The sequence below is a fragment of the Ambystoma mexicanum genome, chromosome 7q (genome assembly GCF_040938575.1).
Source record: "Ambystoma mexicanum isolate Mex_15411 chromosome 7q, UKY_AmexF1_1, whole genome shotgun sequence".
Lineage (NCBI taxonomy): Eukaryota > Metazoa > Chordata > Amphibia > Caudata > Ambystomatidae > Ambystoma > Ambystoma mexicanum.
This window is the reverse complement of record NC_090941.1, coordinates 315,546,229-315,567,582: the sequence shown is the minus strand read 5'-3', so window position 1 is coordinate 315,567,582 and position 21,354 is coordinate 315,546,229. Positions and strand designations below refer to the sequence as shown.

The following is a 21,354-nucleotide window of genomic DNA, read 5'->3' as shown; positions in this document are numbered from 1 at the left end:
TACACTGTGTGATATGCATCATGGTCTCTAGTTCCCCATGCTAGTTTCAGTTCACTACAGTTCACCAACGTTGTGTTGACTATATAAATCTAAGTTTCCATTGCTGTTCATTCCGAACACTGTCATTTTTATTTGGATGGACGGTTTGGTAACAGCCGTGGCTATCTGATGTGAAATTAATTGTCCTCTTGATGATGTCACCACAGCTGGCAAATACTATTTTCCATCATGCTCAATATCTGGGGGAAAAGCACGCAAAGCAATATGTAAGTGTAAGAGTCTTTATCAGCTGTCTTTGCCTACACTAAAATCAGAATTTGCCATATTATCAAGTATCCATACCGCAGTTTTCAACAATCCCTTGTTGTGGATAGCCATGCATTTACATTGTTGAAAGAGTAAGTGGCTCCCCTTACCGAACTACCTCTGTGAGATAACTATTTCTCCTTGTGACATCTTTTGTGAGGCGTGGGGTTCCCTTCTCTAAGAAATTATGAACCGCACATTTTTAGATCCAATTCGCAAAGTCAAATCTCACCTTCTGTATACAAAATCAACCTTAGGTTGCCTTGGAAGATATTAATAGCAGTCCACACCATTTGTGACAATTCTTTGGTGGTGTTATGCTGAGAAACTTCCTGACTCTCCTAATTACCTGTCTAACTTGCAAAGACATCTAATTGGGTTAATTGAATTTGCAAAGTGTGGCTGTGGGTGCTCACTGTATTACGGAATTAGCTTAGTTACCTAGTAGAGAATCACTCTGTCATCCCCACTTCAGTCTTTGATAGCCACTCTGACCTCAGGAGCGCCGCACCCTACAGATGCTCAGTGCCCCTCTTTGGAGGCATCCACATATAGTAACGGGAGCCCTGTCGTCGGCTTTCTAGTGAGATGACAGTATATTGTGTGGCATATCATCGTCATACGTGAAGGGTCTCAAGTGGGGAACCCATTTGTGTTTTTTAGGCAGGGTTGCACCCTACCTAACACTACTTTTTGTATGTAATTTTTTGGAATCCTTTTATTAATGTTTTGCATCATCTTTTAACATAACCCACTACAGTGAATCAACAGTAGTAGATATTCTTTGTATGAACACCGAAAGAAAAAGGAATATGGCGAAATTAATCCCCCACCTTCATTTATTCCCACCCCCTTACCTGACATCACTTATATTACACATTAGGAAGTTATTTGTTAAATCTCATACTGTTTCATTTCAGTCTGAAGGACTGTGGAACGTAACCTATTCCAAATGCAAAAAGGGAGACATACAGGCATATTGTATTGTATTATTCGAACAATCCCATTGCCCTCAGCCTCGGGGCAAGTAAAATCAGATTTTTTTTTAACATGCTTCAGGAAGTTGCCCCATATTTCAGAAAGTTTCCTTTTAATAGCATCGTTAGTCAGTATTTCCCACATTTTTACATACCAATCCATTATATCTGGTATTTGCCTTGATGACCATAATCTTTCCATTACCAATCTTGCTGACAGAAGGCCCTCACAGATTTCCTTCCTAGACTTCTTTGAGAGAGGATCGACATCCTTTACTGGTACAGCCAGTATTCTCACATCTGGAGTTTTGGGTATATTATATCCCCATATTTTACTCAGTTCTATCCATACCTGTTCCCAGAATGAATATAGATTTGGGCAACACCACCATATATGGAGGAACGTACCTGCCCCTCCAAATCGTCTCCAACACAGTCCGCTTTCTCCTTGTTTATAGTGCTTTAACGTTTCTGTGAGCTTGGAGAAATGTGTAAATTGATGAGCATATTAGGAAGTGGGACGTTAACCCCTCAAGCTGGGAGGTCAGAAAAGGGTGTAAAATGAAGGGTTGAAAGGGCGGTGGACATTTTAGGGGGAGGAGTGGGATAGGAGAATTTTTAGTTGTGGGCCCAGTCACTGACACAGTACTGTGAGGCAAATGTGTTTGCATGCTCCAGAAGGTCCCAGAACAGAAGTCCTAGTGAGATTGAGTTGAAAGTTTATACTGGAATCCTAGCAAACTGATTTGGGACAAAGGCTGTACAAATCTGAAATAATTTCTCCCTATGAGCTTGTAATGATTACTCTGCTGTTTTGTTTTTATTTTTGTCTTTCTTTATGGGGAGAGAGGGGAAATGGGAGTCTTTTTATAATTGTACGAAAAATCTATAAAAATATTGTTTTAAAAAAAGATTTTGTGAAATGGTACGAGCAAAATATCATTTTCTACAGTGTTTCTTTATGTAAGATGCATGAGGAAACCCTCTTCCAGATATTATCCCACTTTGCCCAGTCCAAATGTACCCCTAAATGAATCCTCTTGCCACGCTTTCATGTTGTCATAAGTTTCTATTGCACCTTCGAGATTAATCCCTTACTTCCCTTAAGGCAAAGGATGAGCTTTTCAAACATAGTGAAGGGACTACTTATTCTGCTCTTAATGCCTTGGTAAAAGAGCAAATGCTAATCTGGAGAGATCTAAATTTCTCTTTTTTTCACTCAGCCCAAACGCCTCCTTGCATTGATTGAATATCTTGATCTCTGCACCTTGAAACATCTTTGTGTAATCCATCCCATTATATGCTGGTGTAAACTGATGGTTATTATGTTTTGCATGCAGGGGACCTATGAGTAATGAAAGTCTCCCCCTTTATCTCAATCTGTCCCATACTGACAATGTTGTCTTTGTAGTGGGTGCCAGTAGACTGTGGCGAACCAGGAGGTCGACTCAGACAACAATGGTTCATGGTATATATGTTTTTATTCAAATAAAAGGAACAAATGCCTGACTGGCCCTATAACTATGAGGGAAATGCCCTGCCTTCTAAAACAAAACTAGGGCTGTTTGGTGTAGTCCAAAATGAGTCCCGATCCTAAATTTACTAACTACTAAGTGGCCCTACCAGCTTAGAAAAACCTATCTAAAAAGAAAAGGAGGTTTACACACACACACAGCCTTGACATGGGCTTCTGCCTGGCCGGGCTCTTGGAGGGCTTATCTCAGTCTCAAAGTTCTGTTAGGTTATTCCTACACAGTATCCATTCCTTGTGTATAGTTTGTCGATTACAATATAATTATCCTATGTACAGTTCTTGCTTTCCCCCCTCTCTGGGGGGAAAAAGACAATTCCTCTTGCTTTATATTCTTTGATGTTTGCGACTAGTTAAATCACTCCCAGTCGCACTGGTTAAATCACTCACCACTTAAATCACACTTGCACCTTACTTTCACTTTACTGTGCCTCTCTCCCTTCCCCGGGCCCCTTCCAGCTCTCAAGCAGTCAGTTTTATCAGGGTGCACTTTGATTTCTTAGGTAGGCCTCTCAGGGTTCCCTTCCCCAAGCTCAGGCCTTTCCCAGCTTTCAAAACAAAACAAAATATATCACAGTTCCTTTTAGGTTTCTCTGGGTGCCTTGCCGCAAGCGTAGCCCCCTCTAGTTCCAAACACAAGTTAAGCTGGTCTGGATGTGCCTTTCCTTTTATATACAGTTTTTCTTACGTACAATCCTCTCATGGGATATAATCAGAGGCTTTCGAAAAAGCCAGGCTCTTTGCTTTTCATAAGCGCGACCACTCTGATCCTTTGGCCCTCTCCTTATTTCATACTCTTGCTTTCCTTTGTACTTTTTATCTTCAGGTGTTTCCTGCATCACTTTATTCCTTTCCTGCACACCTTCTGTTTCTTAAAACTGTCCTCCTTGCTTTATACTTGACTTTCAGTCTTTTGGCTTTGATAATCACAATCTCCTTAGTTTCGCATATGTTGGGTTTCTTCACTACGAATCCCGGATTGCCTTTCTTCTTTTGACAGTGAGGTTTCACAGTTCAATTCACTACAAATCCCAGAATACCTTTCATTTCAAAATTAACCTCTGTTACCTTTCACCATTTCTTCTGCTTACAGAGGTATACAGAACATTGTTTTTTCTCACTTTTCACTTCCAGATCTCTGCCCCGCTGTAGCCACACGCACACCACTGGGTTTCTCTTGCTAACTCACCCAGTTAGCGCAGTGCTGGTGGGTAGCTACTCAGGATCTTTGGGCTGAGGTCAGGGTCTCAGCACCTGCCTCTCAGACACCTCTGGGACTGGCAAACGCCCCATAGGAACGAGCACTGGCCTGGACACGGCCAACAATGAGCAGCTCGCCTTAGTCCAGCTCCATGGAGACATGGCTTCCTCGCCACGCTGCATCCCTTCAGCCACACCGGGTCAGCGTCCCGCTCTCCTCCGATCTTTCCAGGCTTCCTGTGCTGCAGCTTCCATGTTCCAACCAGCATCCCTAGCTTGCTCAAAGTTCTTGGCAGGAATTGGTCTGAGACTGAGAAGGTATCCCCTGCTGGACTCAGCAACACAGCCTCCCTTCTGCTCTCTGCTGCTCTCCCACATGTGCAGAACCACACCTTTTATAGTTCTGAGTGGAGTTAAGGGGAGTCAGGTGTGAGTGATTAGTGTAAAGTGTCTGACTCTGCCTGACTCTGGGACAATTCACTGGTAGTTAGTAGTAGTAGACCTCTCCCTGCTTTCCCATGTTAGCTATAGGGGACATCTTCATTGCTCTCGATCGCTTCTTCCTCGTCCCAGTACTTGCTGGAAATGGGGAGGGGGAGACCAAACAAGATGGAGTTGATATTTACAGGTTATATTATTACAAGGCGATTGGCAAAGGTGAGAGTGAAATCTCCTTGCCCTGGTTTTGTATGCCAATGGTGATTTTCTTGGTGTCAGATTACTCCCTATTTTAAACACCCGGACATGAATGAACTGGTCTGTTGAACACTTCCCATGACCAGAACTAGGGGAAGACAAAGAAGTGTTAGGATGGAAGTAATGTCTTTGTCCCATTTTACTTTCCCCTTTTCCGGGGTTTGTTCTAGGATGACATGTTTGTCCCTCGCTTGGGTTTGGGACATTGGGCCCTGCATAACGAATAAAGGTTTCTGGGATTTCTTCACCAACCGTCCTGTTGGAATACCGCATCTTGATTAGGGTACTCACCTGAGTGCAACCCCGGGCTCCCCTACCCAGGTGTTCCTCCCTCGCTCGTCCACCCCCAGGGATGGGTTCCGAAAGCAATGGCCCTCCCCAGGCCACTTGAATAGAGGATTCTCGAGGTCCTCATGGGAGAATACCCCTAGGTTTCTTACACACCTTATGCGTGAAGGAGATCTCATGATACTGGGGTAACGGGTCTACTCCCACCCTAAGAGGCGTGTCAAGCAGGTTTGCTGTTGGACACTTCTTATGCCCAATTTTCATTACACCAAGGTTTTAAGGAAGATCTCCTGTAACACACTTGTATAGTTCTAGTAACAAGGGAGGTCGGTGATTTAGCGCCAGAAGCCCAAATCCTCCTCTTTTTTTCAGGGATCTTTCTTTACCCTGATTCAGTAGTTGCTTTAAATTATTTCGGGAATTGCAATGGCATCCTGCAGTTCTAGCTGGGCAGCACAATGCTATTGCAGAATGGGATATAGATTAACATCACTGGCCTCCAGTGGCCAAGCATAGGGCCACCTGTGGAAGGCAGGCCACATGCTCCGTCTTCACTCCTTCCCTTTCCTCTAGAGCTAGGGTCATACCACAATGAAAGCATTTGATCTAGTCTGATCTGTGAAGTAAGTCAATGTAAGTACAGTTTAATATTTGATTAGATCCCCTGGCAATACCGGGTGTTGTAGGTGTTGAGACTATTCAGGCCACAGAAGGTGATTCTAATCTGTGTTGTTGCCTATTGGGCGATGGTTAATCCTGTCCATCAGCGTTCTCCAAGATGTATTCAACCAGAGTTTGAACTCTGTGGCTGGAATAAATTCGTTCTAACAGGAAATACAGTAACCCCACTAGCTGGGGAGGTGGCGAGATCCTTTGCGAGTTCTGGCTATGAACCAGTGAGTTTCAGTAATCTGTAACTCACTTGACTACTGTAGATGTGGCAGGAATCAGTGTTTGACTGCTCTGTCACATGCTCGGGTCCCGTGGGATAGTGGGTGTCCGCTACAGCCAATTATCCTTCTGAGGTAAATGTTTCTTTGAATTGGGCGTCACCTTTCAGTGTATTGGGTAGATACACCACATCAGAATTGGTTCTTCTAAGCTACATGGGCGGGTGTCTATGGCAGGACAAGGCACACAGCTACTGATGGACAGGCCCATCTGTCCAAGTATTTTCCCCACACGCGTGAGGTGCCCAGGAGCAATCCTGTTGTAATTTTCAACTCCTATTAAGGGCTATATAAAGAGTACTAGAGGACACCACCCAATCATATTTGAATTCAGTCCAAAGGGAATGATACAGCATCCAAGCTATCATGGAGCACTTTGCATCAGGAAACCAGTATAGTACTGTGATCTCCAGACAAGTTATCTCCGACCCACAGGGAAAGAATATTATGCTACATTTGCCTTGAAAACGACCTCATGTCGAAACGCGGGTCGGCTGTAATCAGAAAACATATCTGGATTAGAATAAATCTTGGTTTTTGCAATCTATGTATTGTACAGAGGCATTGGTGATATACAGCGACAATTAGTTATTACCTGCTGGCAAAGCACAAATCACCAGTTCAACCAACCAATTCTTGTAAGTATTAAGTTCCCCATAATGGCCTTGAGCGAGGTGTACATAATACAAGGGTTAGCATTCCTCCACCTGCCTCTTTTCCCAGTAACTTCCAGGTTCACACAAACTCGGTGGAATGATAATTTCAGGTAGCCCACAACCATTTGGTTTGACCTCCCACTATCGACAGGCAGGTTGCTTGTCTTTCGATGAAGTCTGAGTGTCAGCACTGGCCGGGCACGCATGATCTCAAGAATGGATCAGGCACTATTTGGCCTCTCCACCTTATTTTAGGCTCCTCCTCAACAATGCTTGAACACATTGAAGTTGCTGGATTCTGGCAACTGATTAAGGGTGCAGTGGCAACAGTTTGTGAGCAGGGCTCACTGTCCCAAGCAGAGGTTGCACTCAGGTATGCAACTATAACTGTTGCACCAGAAACTCCCTTAAGTAAAAAAACGTCCAGCAAGTATGACTTAAAGATTCCTTTTGATGCCTCAGGGAAACACCTCAGTGACTAGGTGAAATAATCTCCTATAGAGTGTTGAGAGTAGACCCCAACGAGGAGAATGGGCAAAATTACCTGGTTCAGGGCTTAGAGCAAGTTGGTTGTACCATCAGCCCATTGACTCATGCGGTTGCTGGCTGTCCAGAATTACCCCATCCAGCTCTTCAATAGCCTTTTTTTTATTTTAGTTTTATTTTACAGATCTTGCAAACCTCACTGGTTGATGCGACAGGGGTGTCCATCAGCACATTCAGGTTGGGATTTGGCCAGTTGGGCCGTTTATTTGAACCTTCTTTCAAGGTTGGAAGCAACAGTTCAGGTTATACAAATTCTTGCTCATCTGTTGGATCATCAGTGTAGCCTCCACTTCTTATGGGGGTCCCATTCTAACCGTGCAATCATTCCCTGTAGTCATTCTAGGTTATTTTCGACCATGGGATTCCAGAATTGAGGATTTTTGGTGTCATGATCCATGCCTCTTTTCCTATCTCCAAGGCAATTGAACTGCCTTAGTCTTTCAATCTGTGGGTCATGGCCTCTGCAGGTCAATCCCAGAAGTCTGCTGCTAGCCCCTATAGTGTGGCTCCTCCTCAGACATGAACTGTTGATCCTAGACGACTAGATGTGTCTTTGTCCCTCACTTTATTCCTGCAGTGAACACATTCTGCTGTTCGGACAATTCTTGGTTTATGGCATGAAACATCAAGTTCCAGGGCATGTTTGGCTGGGTGTTTTCCGGTCTGCAACCAGCTTGGTCCCCACTGCATTTCTTAAGCACTTTGATGGTTCATAGGAGAATCCTGTTCCTCCGAGTTTGTCAGTAGTGGTCGCTTCTGTTTTGTTACTGAATCCTGCCTATTTCACAGGGTTCAGCCAGTAGCTGTTTTCAGACCTTAGTCTTCCCCGGATACTGCTTGGTAGATCCTCATGTAAGAAAGAACTGTGACGAAATAGACATACATGGGGGGTGATTTGTTGAGGAGGGATAGCTCAAGGGCAATGTGGTTGTCTTGGAAGCAAGGCCATGCAGCACAACGCAGGTGCGAATCCTGATCCCACGCTTAGCATGCTTGGAAACCAATCTCTGGTTTTAAGTGCGTTATAAAAGAACAATTATAATACATTGTCTGCTTATCAGTAATATAAATTACACAGAGACCTAGTCTTCCTCTTTACAGTCTTATGTTCCCATCTCCCGCCCTGTATTTACAGGGAGGAAAAAAACAGGGCAGGGGTGCTGTTAGGGTCTGTCTTCTATGCTGATTGACAAAGGGTAGTTGGAAGAGTCTGTCTTGAGGAGCCAACGCCTCTTGTACGAACTGTGACGAGGAAGACTAGGACTCTGTGATGACAATTACCACTAAGTAATGGTGACAATACCACCGTCCTTCATTTCCCTTATTTTCAATGAAAACCTGGATACTGCTACTAGTATGTTCCATATATGTAATGGGAGATTACATTTACAGAAGCGCTGTATCATAACTTTCTCATGGTGCAAGTGAAATTGTCAACACGTGGGAATCCTCGCTAGACCATCGCATTGAAGGATTAAAGTACCCCGGAGCCTGGTGCTCTTTTGTTCGGCTTGTTTCTAAGTCCAATTCATCCCTTATTCTAGAACAAATGCATGTTGCCACAACCCTGTAATTCAAAAGTGTCAGTTGTCAATGGAACAGACATTGAAGTAAGCAGTTCTTCCAGAATAGCAAGAAGTCTGTTGATTGGTACACCTTTGGGGGAGCTGTGGGTGACTGAAAGTGGTTAATAGTAGAACAATTACCCATTTACCAACTATGCTTCATCTACTATGGAAGTCCGAGCTGACGAGTGTTCTGGAATTTTCTAAAAAAAAAAACTCCTTTATCAAAAAGCAAGTTTTTATCAAAAAGCTCTCATGTTGTCCTACTAAAGATCAAGTAACCGAGTAGGCCTTTCTTTTCCTACTGCAGCATAAATGTTCTGGCTTGCAATCCATTTGAGCCACACCCGGCTTCATCTGCCTCTGTTTGATGTGTATTGCTAAAGTTTGCAGAATTGTAGGTAGCTGGCGTTGCCCACCAGAATCTCTTTAGCCGGCCTAGATTGCAGCTTGTGACCACTCCAGTTAGGGAAGAATTACGGCAACGGTTAGCATTGGCAATGCGGAGCTGAAGCATTAGATACACTCTAACGTATGACGTTCCCAATTGCTGTGAAACGGTTTCACCCGGCAGTGTAATTTAGATGGAAGCTGCGCACAGGTACCCCCCTTTTCTCCCGGCTGTTATGGTGGCGTTGTGTGTGACTGGAGCTCAACCCTGATGTTCTTTGTGGTTTCCTTTTCTTCCCCTCATGCCTTGTGACTTTTTTAAAGAATATTTATTGTGCACTTTCGGGCCTCGAGGTTTGTCGTTACTTGAATCCTTAATGCACATGTTAATCTCTGGGCTCAGTGGCTCTGCCGCCTGTGGCCTCATTGGAAGCCAAAGGAAGGCTAAGCTCCTAATTATGCGAGCAAGCTAGGGACGAAAGAAAATAGCATCACAAAGAAAGTCCCTAGGTTAAAGGAAATGCCAAAGATATCTAGTTTTTCTAATAATGAATGATGACCGGAGGTCAAAATGAAATACAAATATAATCCTTGCAAAACAGACACATATCACAACTAACCAACAGAGCCAAGTTTTGGCAAAAACTGTTACTTGTCCACAGCTTGCACTGATATGTCAAAACATTTATATCAAATCATGTGAAACACATGGGTTCCAAATAGACACAGAACCTCAATAGAAAATCAGGGAGACAAATCATGTGTGTAAACAAAGGAGGAGACGAAACGGAACTGTCAACCTGTATATAGGTGTAACTACATGGGTCTATACGTTGCATTGAGCGTTCTCCAGGACAAAAAGAGATGTGACTATTCAGAGTCCTTCAGGGAAGTCATGGGAAAAGTAAAAAATGTGTGGTCTTCACGGTTCGAAGGGTTCCGGATGGGTACACCATCTGACTGAACCAATAGTTGCTATCCGTAGCGCTGGCCCAGTTGAATGGAAAAAGTATGGTGTGGTTGAGAACACTACTGAAGCAGTGTGCAAAAGGAGGACAATCTTGTAATTCGTTTTTCTATGATGATTTCCAATAAAGCCAGCAAACAGTATGCAGTTATATTTTCGAATGTAATATTTTCGAAAGTCAAGCAGTCGAAAATATTATTTCGAAAATATTAATGTCTAATAAACAATAAATCGAATTTTTTCGAATTAATTCGAAATATAAGGTAAGAGCTATAGTAAATAATTAAATATGCATAATGATATTTTAAATATTTTAATAAATAGTAACAGTGGTAAATAATGTTCCGTGGGGGGTTGAAGGGGGGTGAGGGGGGTTGGGGGGAACAATGTTTTTTTTTTTTTTTTTTTTTTTTAATTTCTTTTTTATTTTCAATTAACAACGTGAATACATACAACATACAAACATACGAACATTCAACTGGCATTTTGGCTTTTTCGGCGGATTCTGCCGTGGGGTCATCGTCTTAAAGTGTCCAACAGCTTATCTGCCCAGTCTGTGGCTGCTTCCGCTAGCTGCCTCCGTGTCCATACAACAGTGTCTATTCTTCCATTCCTTGTGTCTCCCTGTCCTGGGCGCTCTGGTATCCCCCAGCCTCCTCCGGATCCTCCTCGTCGGTTTCCTCTTCTTCTCGTCCAAATAGATTCTGCACTAGGGAATTCCATGCCGCTATTTTCCCAGCCGTTTCCCCCTCCCCTCTTTGCACTGCTCTGATCCACACCGCAGTCTCCGCTAGTGTCCACCATGCTTCTATGGTCGGGCCTCCTCTAGATTTCCAGGACATGGCTATCCTTCTTTTAGCTAGTATGCAAATCAGGTCTTTCATTTTTGCTAGGTGCACCCTGTCTCTGCCTCCTCGAGGGAAGAGGCCCAGTAGGTACCATTCGGGGTGCTCCGTCTGTATCTGGAGGCCACTATTCGCTATTTTGGTCCTGATGCCTTCCCAAAACGTCTGTATCACCGGGCATTCCCAAAACATGTGCACCATGTCTGCCTCCTCGGTCGAGCACCGTGGGCACCCGCTGGGGTCACCTCCGCGTATCACTTTCATCCTCTTAGGTGTGAGGTACGCCCTGTGTGTCACGTACAACTGGGCCTGTTTGAACCTTGCGTTCCTGGACACTGTTTTGGGGTATCTCAGCACCCTGTTCCATTCATGGTCGCTGAGCGGCCTTTGGAGTTCTTCTTCCCAACTTTGTTTTATGTGTAGTTTTTGGTCTGTGTGGGGTCTCAGCATCTGCTCGTATAGTCTGGAGGTCGTGTGTGTCCCCTCTGAAATGTCGTACCACATGTCTAATGCTCCTACCGGTTCTTCTTGGTCTTCCCATTCTGGCCATCTATCCTTGATTCTGAGGATCAGTCTATTATACAGGATGAATTGGCCCTCATGTATTTCGTATTCTTCCCTCATCTCCTGGAAGTCTGCCCATCTCCCCTCTCTTCTCATGTCTCCGATTTGCGCTACCCCCTTGGCCTCCCATTGTGTTCGGAACGCTGCCAACAAGCTCTTGTCTGTGCCCACCAGGCCCGCCAGGGGTATTTGCGCTGAGTAGGGGTCCTTTGTCCCTTGCAGCTTCCATGCTCTCCACCACAATCTCACTGCGAGATTTAGCATGTACGGTAAAGTCCTGCGCAGAGGTTTGTCCAGCCACAGTATTTCCCTCAGGTAATGTGTTTTCAGTGCGGGCTGGAAGTTGGTTTTGTCCATTGTTTCATCCTCCCCTAACCATTTGACCACAAATTGTAGCTGTCCAGCCAGATAATACTTTTCAAAGTCCGGCAAACGAATGCCTCCTCCCTCATAGTCTCTCTGTAGAGTGCTCATTGCAACCCTGTTTCTCCCCCCTGCCCATAGGTAGTTTCTTGCTATTGTGTTTAGGTTCGTGAAGAATGTCCTGGGAATGTTATATGGGATGTTGGTGAAAAAATACAACAGGCGTGGGAGTACTACCATTTTCAGGAGGGCGGCCCATTTTCAGGAGGGCGGCCCTACCTATCCAGTGGGAGTGTTCTCCAGAAGGCCATGAATTTTCGTGTTGTGTCCAGGGCTGCTTGCGTGTTGTGTCGGTGAGTGTCTGCAATGTCATGATGGACCTCTATCCCCAAATATTTGAAGGACTGTGGCGCCCATGTTAGGCCCACTTCTGGGAGTCCCTCCGGGGGGGCCCGTCTCAGGTCTGCCAGGGGGAAGATCAGGGACTTCTCTTTGTTTATTGCTATGCCTGAGAGTCTGGTGTATGCTCCTATTGCTTCCAAGAGGCAGGGCAGGTTAATGCGGGGGTTTTCCACAAACAATAACATGTCATCCGCGTACAGCGAGACTTGATGGAGCACCCCGTCCACCTCAATCCCCGTGTCTCCATATTCTGCTCTAAGGAAGACCGCCAGTGGCTCCAGGGCCAGGATATATAACATTGGCGATAGTGGGCACCCTTGTTTCGTTCCTCTATAGATCCTCCATTCCTTTGAAATATATCTCCCTGTCTTAACCCTGGCTCTGGGCTCACTATACAGTAGTCTGATCCACCTGAGGAACCCTTCGCCAATGCCGAAGTGGGCGAGGACCCTCACCATCCACCCCCAATTCACCGAATCGAATGCTTTGACAGCATCAAGAGACACTATCGCACGTTCTCCCCGTCCCTGGTTCGTTCTATCTATCACGTGGTGTAGTCTACCGAGGTTCCATGATGTGTTCCGCCCAGGAACGTACCCTGTTTGATCGGGGTGTATCAATGTGGGGATCACCTGCTTCAGACGGTTGGCTAGAGCCGCCGTTAGTATCTTAACGTCCTGGTTTATAAGGGAAATTGGCCTGTATGCCGTGCACCTTGTGGGCAGCTTCCCTGGCTTAAGGATCGGGACGATGATTGTCTCCGACATACTAGCGGGTAATCATGCGCTTTCGTATGCATCTAGATATGTCTCCAGTAACCTTGGGGTGACCGTGTCTTTGAACTTTTTATAGAACTCTCCTGGGAGTCCGTCCGGGCCCGGGGACTTGCCTGTAGGAAGCTCTGCTATTATACCCGCTATCTCTTCCTCTGTGAGTGGGGCATCAAGCCTTTGGGCCTGCTCTTCTGTTAACTTTGGCAACCTTATTTCTGCCAATGCATCGGTTATGTCCTCAGGGTCTACCTCCGGGTTGGGGGCATATAGTTCCTCGTAGAACTCTGCAAATAACTGATTGATGTGCACTTGGCCCCTCACCTCCTCCCCGGTCTCGTCTTCTATCACCGTTATGGGTTCCCTCTTATTTTCTTGCCTAGTGAGCCAGGCCAGGAGCCTGCTGGGTTTGTCCCCTTCCGCATGTAGCCTTTGTAAATACCTCCCATAATTCAACCGTCCCAGCTTCTCCCAGAGTCCTATGCACCCCATTCTCAGCTCCATCAGTTCCTCTGACTCCTCCCCCGCTACCTGCGCCCTCAGTTCCTCTATTTCTATCCGCTTTTCTAGGTCGTCGAGTTCTGCTATGGCCGCTCCCTTTAATCCACCCATTTTACCGATCGCTGCCCCCCTTAATACCACCTTGAACGCATCCCAAAGCGTGGCATTACACTCCACACTCCCTGTGTTGTGTTCAAAGTAATCATCTATTGCCCCCTGTAGGTGTTCTTGGAATTCGCCCTCGTCCAGAGCCTCTGCCCGGAGTCGCCACGTAGGTATCGGGGCTCTCCCTTATGTGTGTGCCCATGATGTCAGTATTGGAGCGTGGTCTGAGAGCGTTCGGGCTTTAATGCTAATACCTGTGAATTCGTGTAGTGATTCAGTGCCCGTGAGTATGTAATCTATCCGTGTAAATGTTCCGTGGGGTGCACTGTAGTGTGTGTACCCTCTCCTTGTCCCGTGTACCTGTCTCCAGACGTCCGCCAGTTTCAGGTGATCTAGTGCCCTCTGTATTTCCTTGGCTGGTGGTGCTGGCCTCCTGAGCTTGTCATCCGATCGATCCAGGAGCGGGTTCAGGGCGCAGTTGAAATCCCCGGCCCAGATGAACATTGTGTCTCTGTACTGGGCTAATTTGGGTATTAGTTTTCTGAGGTACTCTCTCGTGTCGTGATTTGGAGCATAAGTGTTCACTAGGCACACTTCCCTATTCTCCAACATGCCATGCACTATCACCGTTCTTCCTTCTTGGTCAATCTCCTTTTTAATGAGTTGGAATGGTACTCCCGGGGCGATCCAAATCATTGCCCCCCTTGCATAGTTGGAATATGTAGCACTAAACACCTGCCCTCCCCATTTTTTGTCAATCTTGGACTGCTTTTCTCTTGTCAGGTGCGTTTCTTGGAGCATTGCTATCTTGACCTTCATTTTATTGAGCCAGGCGTAAACTCGCAGCCTCTTGACGTACGCGTTAAGGCCTCTCACGTTCCATGTCGCTATCGTTAGCTCATCCCTGCTCATGGGTGTTTGCAGTCCTGGCCTCGTCGTCCCATGGCCCTATTTGTTTGTCCGTTTCCCTTCTTCCATGTTCACTGCTGTTGACCGGGGTCGCCCGCGTGGGGCTCAGTCTCTTCTCCTCTTGTAGGCCCCGTCTCCTGGGTCCCTGTTGTGGTTCGCTCCAGTCGCGGTGTGCTGGCGTCTCCCCATCATAGTCTTTAACCATTCCTTCAACGCCAATGCCTTCTTCCGATTCTTCCTGTCTATCGATAACCTGAACTGTAACTAAACAACAACAACAAACGCCCAGCCACCCTCCCCCTGCTCGGGCCTCGCCGCTTCTCCTGCCTTGCTCCTCTGGGTGAGGCCGGCTTGCTGCAGCGTGATGCCTTAAAACTGGCATCTGAACTCTCGGTCGCACTTCTTGGGGGTGCGTCGTACTAGGCTAGTGCGGTTTGTTAGGGTTGGTTGCTCTCTTCATATTTATCGTCCTGTTCCTAACTTCTCGTCCGTTTGATACTCTGCACCCTTGATTCTAATTATCTGCGGATTACACGCCCGGGCTGGGCTCTGCCTCTGTTAGCGATTCGCTGCTCCAGTTGGGGGATTCCTTGGGTATCCATCCACGCATTTGCCTCTTCCGTGGACTCGAAGAAGTGTGTCTTCCCCTTGTGTATCGCCTTCAATTTGGCCGGAAACAGGAGCATGTATCGTATCTCTGCTTTTCTGAGGCGTTCCTTTGTGGGGCCGAACTGTGCCCTTTGTTTTTGGACTGTCATTGTGTAGTCCGGATATATGGCAATCTTGGATGAATTTCTGATAATCTCTCCTCCCCTCCTCGAGAACTCCAGTATCTTTTCTCTATCCTTAAAGTTCATGATTTTAGCGATCATGGCTCTGGGAGGGGCCCCGGGCTGGGGTCTTCGCATCAGTGCTCTGTGTGCCCGTTCCACCACAAAGCCTTGGGACAGGGTTCCAGCTCCGACCTCCTGTAGGAGCATATTTTCGATATATTCCGTGGGGTCGTTCCCTTCCTCCCCTTCCGGAACCCCGATTATGCGGATATTATTTCTCCTTGCCCTCCCTTCTGCGTCTTCTGCTCTCCTTTCCAAGATCTTGACTCTCTGGATCACCTCCGTCAACTGTGTCCTCGTGGTGGTGGAGTCCGCTGTGTTCTGCTGTACCTGCTGCTCCGCTGTTGTCACTCTGTCCGCCAGGTTTCTCGCGTCCTGGCGAAGGAGGCCTACGTCCACCATGACTGTGTCCAATTTTTGTTCCAGAGATGCCTTCAGGGCCCCTATGGCCGTGTCCATTTTCTTCTCGAGCGTCGCCTGTAGGGTGGCGATTGCCTCTAGGATTTGCCCCTCTTTACCTGGTGGGTGTGGGGTGTTGGCCTCCGCCAATGCTGTCTCCGATGAATTCGGCTGCCTATTGTCTGGTGCTTTGGCAAAGTGATCCATGCTAACTTGTTTCGTTTTCCCCTCCACCTTCTTGTTGGGCATACTCGCCGTGCGGGCCTCGGGTACTGCACTGCAATGCTTCTTGTCCGCTATCTGTGGCTTGTACCGAGTCCGTGTGGGGTCCGGTTCTAGTTGGATGGGGACTGCCCGTTGTGCTATTCTCCTCCCGCCAGGGGTTCCCTGTGTCTTCGGGTGTTTCCACACGCCTCCCCGGGTGCCGTGCGGGCCTGCAGGCGCTCTCCTCACCTGCTAGCCGTTGGATCTCTCCGGTGCCCTGAGTTGGTCCGGCGGAGAGCCGTCTCGCCCCTCTGCTCTCCCTCGGGTCCCCTGTTCTCGTGCTAGCGAGGCCGGCAGGGGCTGGAGGTGACGCTGTCCTCGGCACGGATCTCCCTCGGCTTGCGGAGCTTGCTGCGTTCCCTCGGCGCCGCCTTCTCGCGGCCGCGACCGCGCCCTGTCGCCGCTGTTCTCCTCTCGCCAGGCGCTCGCTATTGTCGTTCCGCTGCCTGGGGAGCGTATCCTGCTCCGCCGTGGCCTCTCTTCCTTCCTTCCCGGGTTCGCAGCGCCGAACTACAGCCTTTCGTAGCCTCCCGCTCTGGGTCTCCGGGCCGTTGGCCGAGTGTCAGTGGGCCGCCATCTTGCTTTCGATGCTCCGCGTATTTGCTGCCGCCTTTCGCCTCGCTCCCCAGTCCGGTTCTCCTCAGGGCTTGGATCGGGTGCTCGGTGGATCTTCCTACACCCGTCGGTAAACTTTCCAGCCGAGTAAGTTAGTTTTAAAAGCGGATTAAATCAGGATCGTACGGGAGCTTCCCTTTCGTGCTCCTCACCGCATGGCCGCCTAGCCACGCCCCGGGGGGAACAATGTTAACTTTTTTTTGTCAAGTGCCATTGATATTTTGGCATAGTGTCATCGAATTTTTTTTCTAAATTTTTTTTAGAAAAAATGACCATGGCCATTGTAAGTATGTAGTTTTCGACATATTTTCATTAGACATATTTATTTAGACATTTTTGTTTTAAGAAATTATTTTTTCGAAATTATCACTATAAACCCCTGCAAACCCGAGCCGGTGAAGAGAGCTGCCGGTGCAGCTTGCCTTGAACGGAACTTGAGTCCAAAAGTCACTGTGGATGTCAAGGCAGCAATAACTGGTGTGATGGGGCCTCATTAAACATGCACTGATTGGGCTGTTAGTTTTGCTGTTGTTTGGTGAAAACAGCTTCTGAGTTCACGCACACAGACACCTTTAAGGAGATGAGGAATATGATGAAGGAAAAGCAGACAGAGTGGAGACAAGATGCAGGAGGTATGGATGAATTAATACAAATGCGAGGTCTGCTGATTGAATGAGTGAGGATGTGTGAATTAATGATTACATGAATGTGTAAGGGTATGTGTTAGAGGGATTTTATTTACGATTTTGAAGATGGGTGAATTGTATTAATCTTAAGTGCCTATGGTAGTGTGAGGGATGTATCAATCGATAAATGCAAAAGTATGAAATGGCAGAATGGGCTGTTGAATAGGCATGTAGGGATAGACAAAGGGGTGCAGATGGGCGAATCAGTGTGAATGGGTGCATGAGTGTGAGCGCAGCAGTGTGAAGGCCACAGCAAGGCTGTGTACAAGGGGAACTCTGTCAAAAGTAATCCAAGGGAAGTAATCCAAAAAAGGAGCGCACATCAAGCAAGAAGTAATGCAAATGTATTGGACCCAAAAAGCTGGGAAGCACAGCACAGCCATGTAATGGTTTATTGATTGCCCACCCTCAACACAGGGAGTGCCTTCCCGCCCGATGCTAAGTCTCCCACAATAAACGGTTAATGTCAGTTCTTTTATTCAGCCCTATTTCAGCCTCATGTCATACCCCTTGGATCCCTCCCCCTGATCTACCAATGAGCCAAGAACCAGGTTGGTGTTCAGGAAATATATTTGTATTTATTTAAATTGGAAGTAAGAGAAATCACAATGAACTACACACGCCACCTTCTTTGTGGCCCACAATTAACTTCTTTTTACACAAATAAATCACTCAAATTAATTGGGAAAAATACAAATCACAGTACTTTATCTCAATTTTAATTCAAGAAATAATTAGCGCTGGTCAGTGAACAAAATCAATTACAAATGTAGTGCTGTGTAATTTTGATTTTTCTGCACGCTTAAAAGGCTAATGATTTAGCACTGGGTTTTTCATACTCCTTCCCCCACTTTTGGTCTGTGTTGGGGAAGACACACAGAAAAATTGGGATGATTTAAGAATTTGGGATTTCAGACCCCCCTATTTCAGGCAACTTGCAAGTGTGGTGTTTTACAGGTCACGAGACCTGGAACACCAAAGTGACACAGCGACACAGAGCGTATCCCTCATTTTCCCACTGTTTAAAGACAGAAGGATTTACCTAGGGCATGAGTAGTCATTTCACTTTGTAATAATGACAATTGTGGCCTCTTCCAGCCACTAGCACCCTCCCCACGCTCCCCGGCTGTTTCCAGCCAGCTCCACCCCCCCCCCCGCCCACCCTCGCCACATTCCATTGGTTTTGCACACGTCATGAGACCTGGAACACCACATTTGAAGCCCACCCCAGGGCAGCTGGCGAAGGGCACAGGCAAAGGGCACCTTCCATCCCTGTTTGCCTGATGCTTTAGCCCTCTAAGAAGCCCACTTTGATTCTTGGCATTGCTGTATTTTGCCACATCGGCATTGTGACTCCCAGAGTGTTCAAACTGTGGTTTTGCTACACTAAATCTCGACACTGTCTACACTTTGGCACACTTGCATCCTGCCTGACTAGGACTAGGCTCCCGACTTTAGATTGCTACTTCGAAGCTTGCCACTCTGTAGTTAGCCACACTTCCTTCTCACCTGACTAGGTTTTTCGATGTAGATTGCTGCTTTAAATCTCGCCACTATTTGTATTTCGCCACACTTGCATTTTGCCTGACTTGGTTCCCCAGTTTCAGATTGATGCATCAGAGGGTGCCACAGTTTGTAATTTGCTACACTTGATTTCTCCTCACACGGCTTCTCAATTTAGACTGCTGCTTTAAATACTTTGCCACCCTTGCATTTTACCCAACTAAGGCTGCAGACTCGGATTACTGTTTTAAATCTCGACACTATTAGTATTCTGCCACCCTTGCATTCTGCCTGACTAGTGCTCCTAATCTACATTTCTACTTTGAACCTCGCCACTGTTTGTATTTTGCCACACTTGCAAGTTGTCTGACTAGGTCCCTCAATTTAGATAGCTGCAGAGTTGGGGCTCTATACAGCTTCCCCACCAGTACCAATCATATGGACCGATCATCATATGATCCCATCCACCGTCAAAACTCAGAGCCGCAGGATGCCAGTAAACCTAAAACTCCTGGCTACAAACAAAAGAAACTGAAGAATCCTTGACCTGGAAACACTAACAGATATAATAGAATCAACCAAATCAGACACCTCCCAGCTAAAAAGAATGACACCGGACTCAGTGGAAGAGAAGGTTGACACCTGGGTCACAAATGCGCTAGATCAACTAATGTCTCCATATGGGACGACTTAAAAACAACCGTTGGCAACATTACCCAATTGGCCCTCATACTACTGGACATATTGTGAAACTAAAGATACTATACTGAGAAAATCAAAAAGCTGATCATGGTAGACACACAAATGGATAATAAGAATGCATGTTTATTTATGCATAGCAATGCACTAACAAGCAATCAGCACTCTCTAGCAATGAGTGCTTTAGCAAAGCCAACACTCCCAGCTGCTCTGCTCTACCGAACTACTGACTCTCACCCACACTCTCCTGAGCAGAACAGCAATCTACTGTTATACAGAATAGCATCGTAGTGATGACACATTTTACAATTACATGCGTAGAAAGCATTCTATGGCTATGTGTGTGCATATTTTAACATAGCATAATCGTGTACTGTACTGGGACACAGTCAGCAAAGCATATCGTGTAACATTCCTGTCTCTCGCATCGAGACAGTCTAACTGCAGGAACGAAAACATACTCAAACCTATTTTCGCGGTGAAGGCTATATCTGACAGTCTGCCAAGAGTCACTTTATTATAAAAAACATCTCTTCCACTGTTTTCAGAGTCAACTCATTCCCTCTCCACGCTCAGAAAAAGCCGGATTCATGGACAAAACCCTCAATTGCGCTTCAAAACACAGAATGTGCGCTTCACAAAAAAACAAGCTAAATATATCTGCATAGACTTTCTGCATGTCTCTCAGCAAATGGCGATCTATGAGAGCTCAAAACAAACTATAATGCTAAAAGTAGCTTATACTAAATGGATAAATGGATTAGCCCACGCTAATTTATAATAGAAAAATGCAGATTAACAAACAACACTTTTTAGCGTGCTAAGCCATTCTAGGATAGTAATATTAGACAGTAGTGTGGACATTGGGCAATAACATCAGGGAAGTAACATAATGGAGCGTCCATGCAGTCGCCACAGAAGGTTGTCGCCTGAAGAGCTACCCACAAATTGCTGCATTGCTCGCGTACACCCCTTGCACACCTCTGTCTTCCTTCACCTAAACAAATATATCACATTTTCCACTTTTCACTCCCCCAAACTTTTCATCCCCTTTCACCCACCTGCTCCTGCAAACCATATTTCGAATAGATTGTGTCCTCCAACGTATTCCCCATCTTTGACATGTAATGTCCACAGCTGTGCACTTCGGAAACATTTTCAGCAGAGGGCGTCCTGCGTCGATGACATCGGGTCGATGTCCCTCGAAGGCCTCCGTCGAGGGCGACGTCACTGAATGGTATAAATAGGATGCACGGCGCCCATAGCCCCAGTTCTGTTTTTTCTGTGAACGTGTTGCTTTGTGAAACTCGGCACGCCTCGTGTGTTTCATCATTGAGATGTCTTTTTGTTCGACCCCTCCGACTCCTCAGTCTGGCTTAAAGACCTGCTGGAACTGCAAGTCGAAAATGTCAATCACCGACCTGCATCGCATTTCTTTGTGGTGTTTGGGTGAGAGTCACGACACCAACTACTGTTCAAAATGCCAGTCGCTAACTGTCAAGGCTTTGCAGGAGCGGAAGGGGAAGCTCCAGGTAGGTAGGGGTTCTAGGCCCAGTAAGTCCCAAAAATCCAAGTCCAAATCTAAAGGGGTGTCCACCGACGACTCGAGGGGCTACTCTCCACGTCGGGAGGATGCCTGGGGTTGTCGGTCCCGCAGTGGTTCCTGCCATTCTTCTTCCTCGTCGCGGCACTCGAGGAAGCATTGTCACTGGTCGCCTTCCCCGTCCTCCTCGAAGGAGGGAGTCGCTAGGAAGGAAGTATGCCCAACGAAGTCCTCGACTCCGGAGGAATGGGCAGCCTTTAAGGAGCAAATGTTGGCGATAT

General features: G+C 46.5%; 1 protein-coding gene across 1 annotated transcript in view; it reads left to right on the top strand.

The window, feature by feature from the left end:
• The window catches only part of UCHL3 (ubiquitin C-terminal hydrolase L3), a 726,647-nt gene that overhangs the window by 474,378 nt on the left and 230,915 nt on the right, over positions 1–21,354 (top strand). The window lies entirely within an intron of this gene.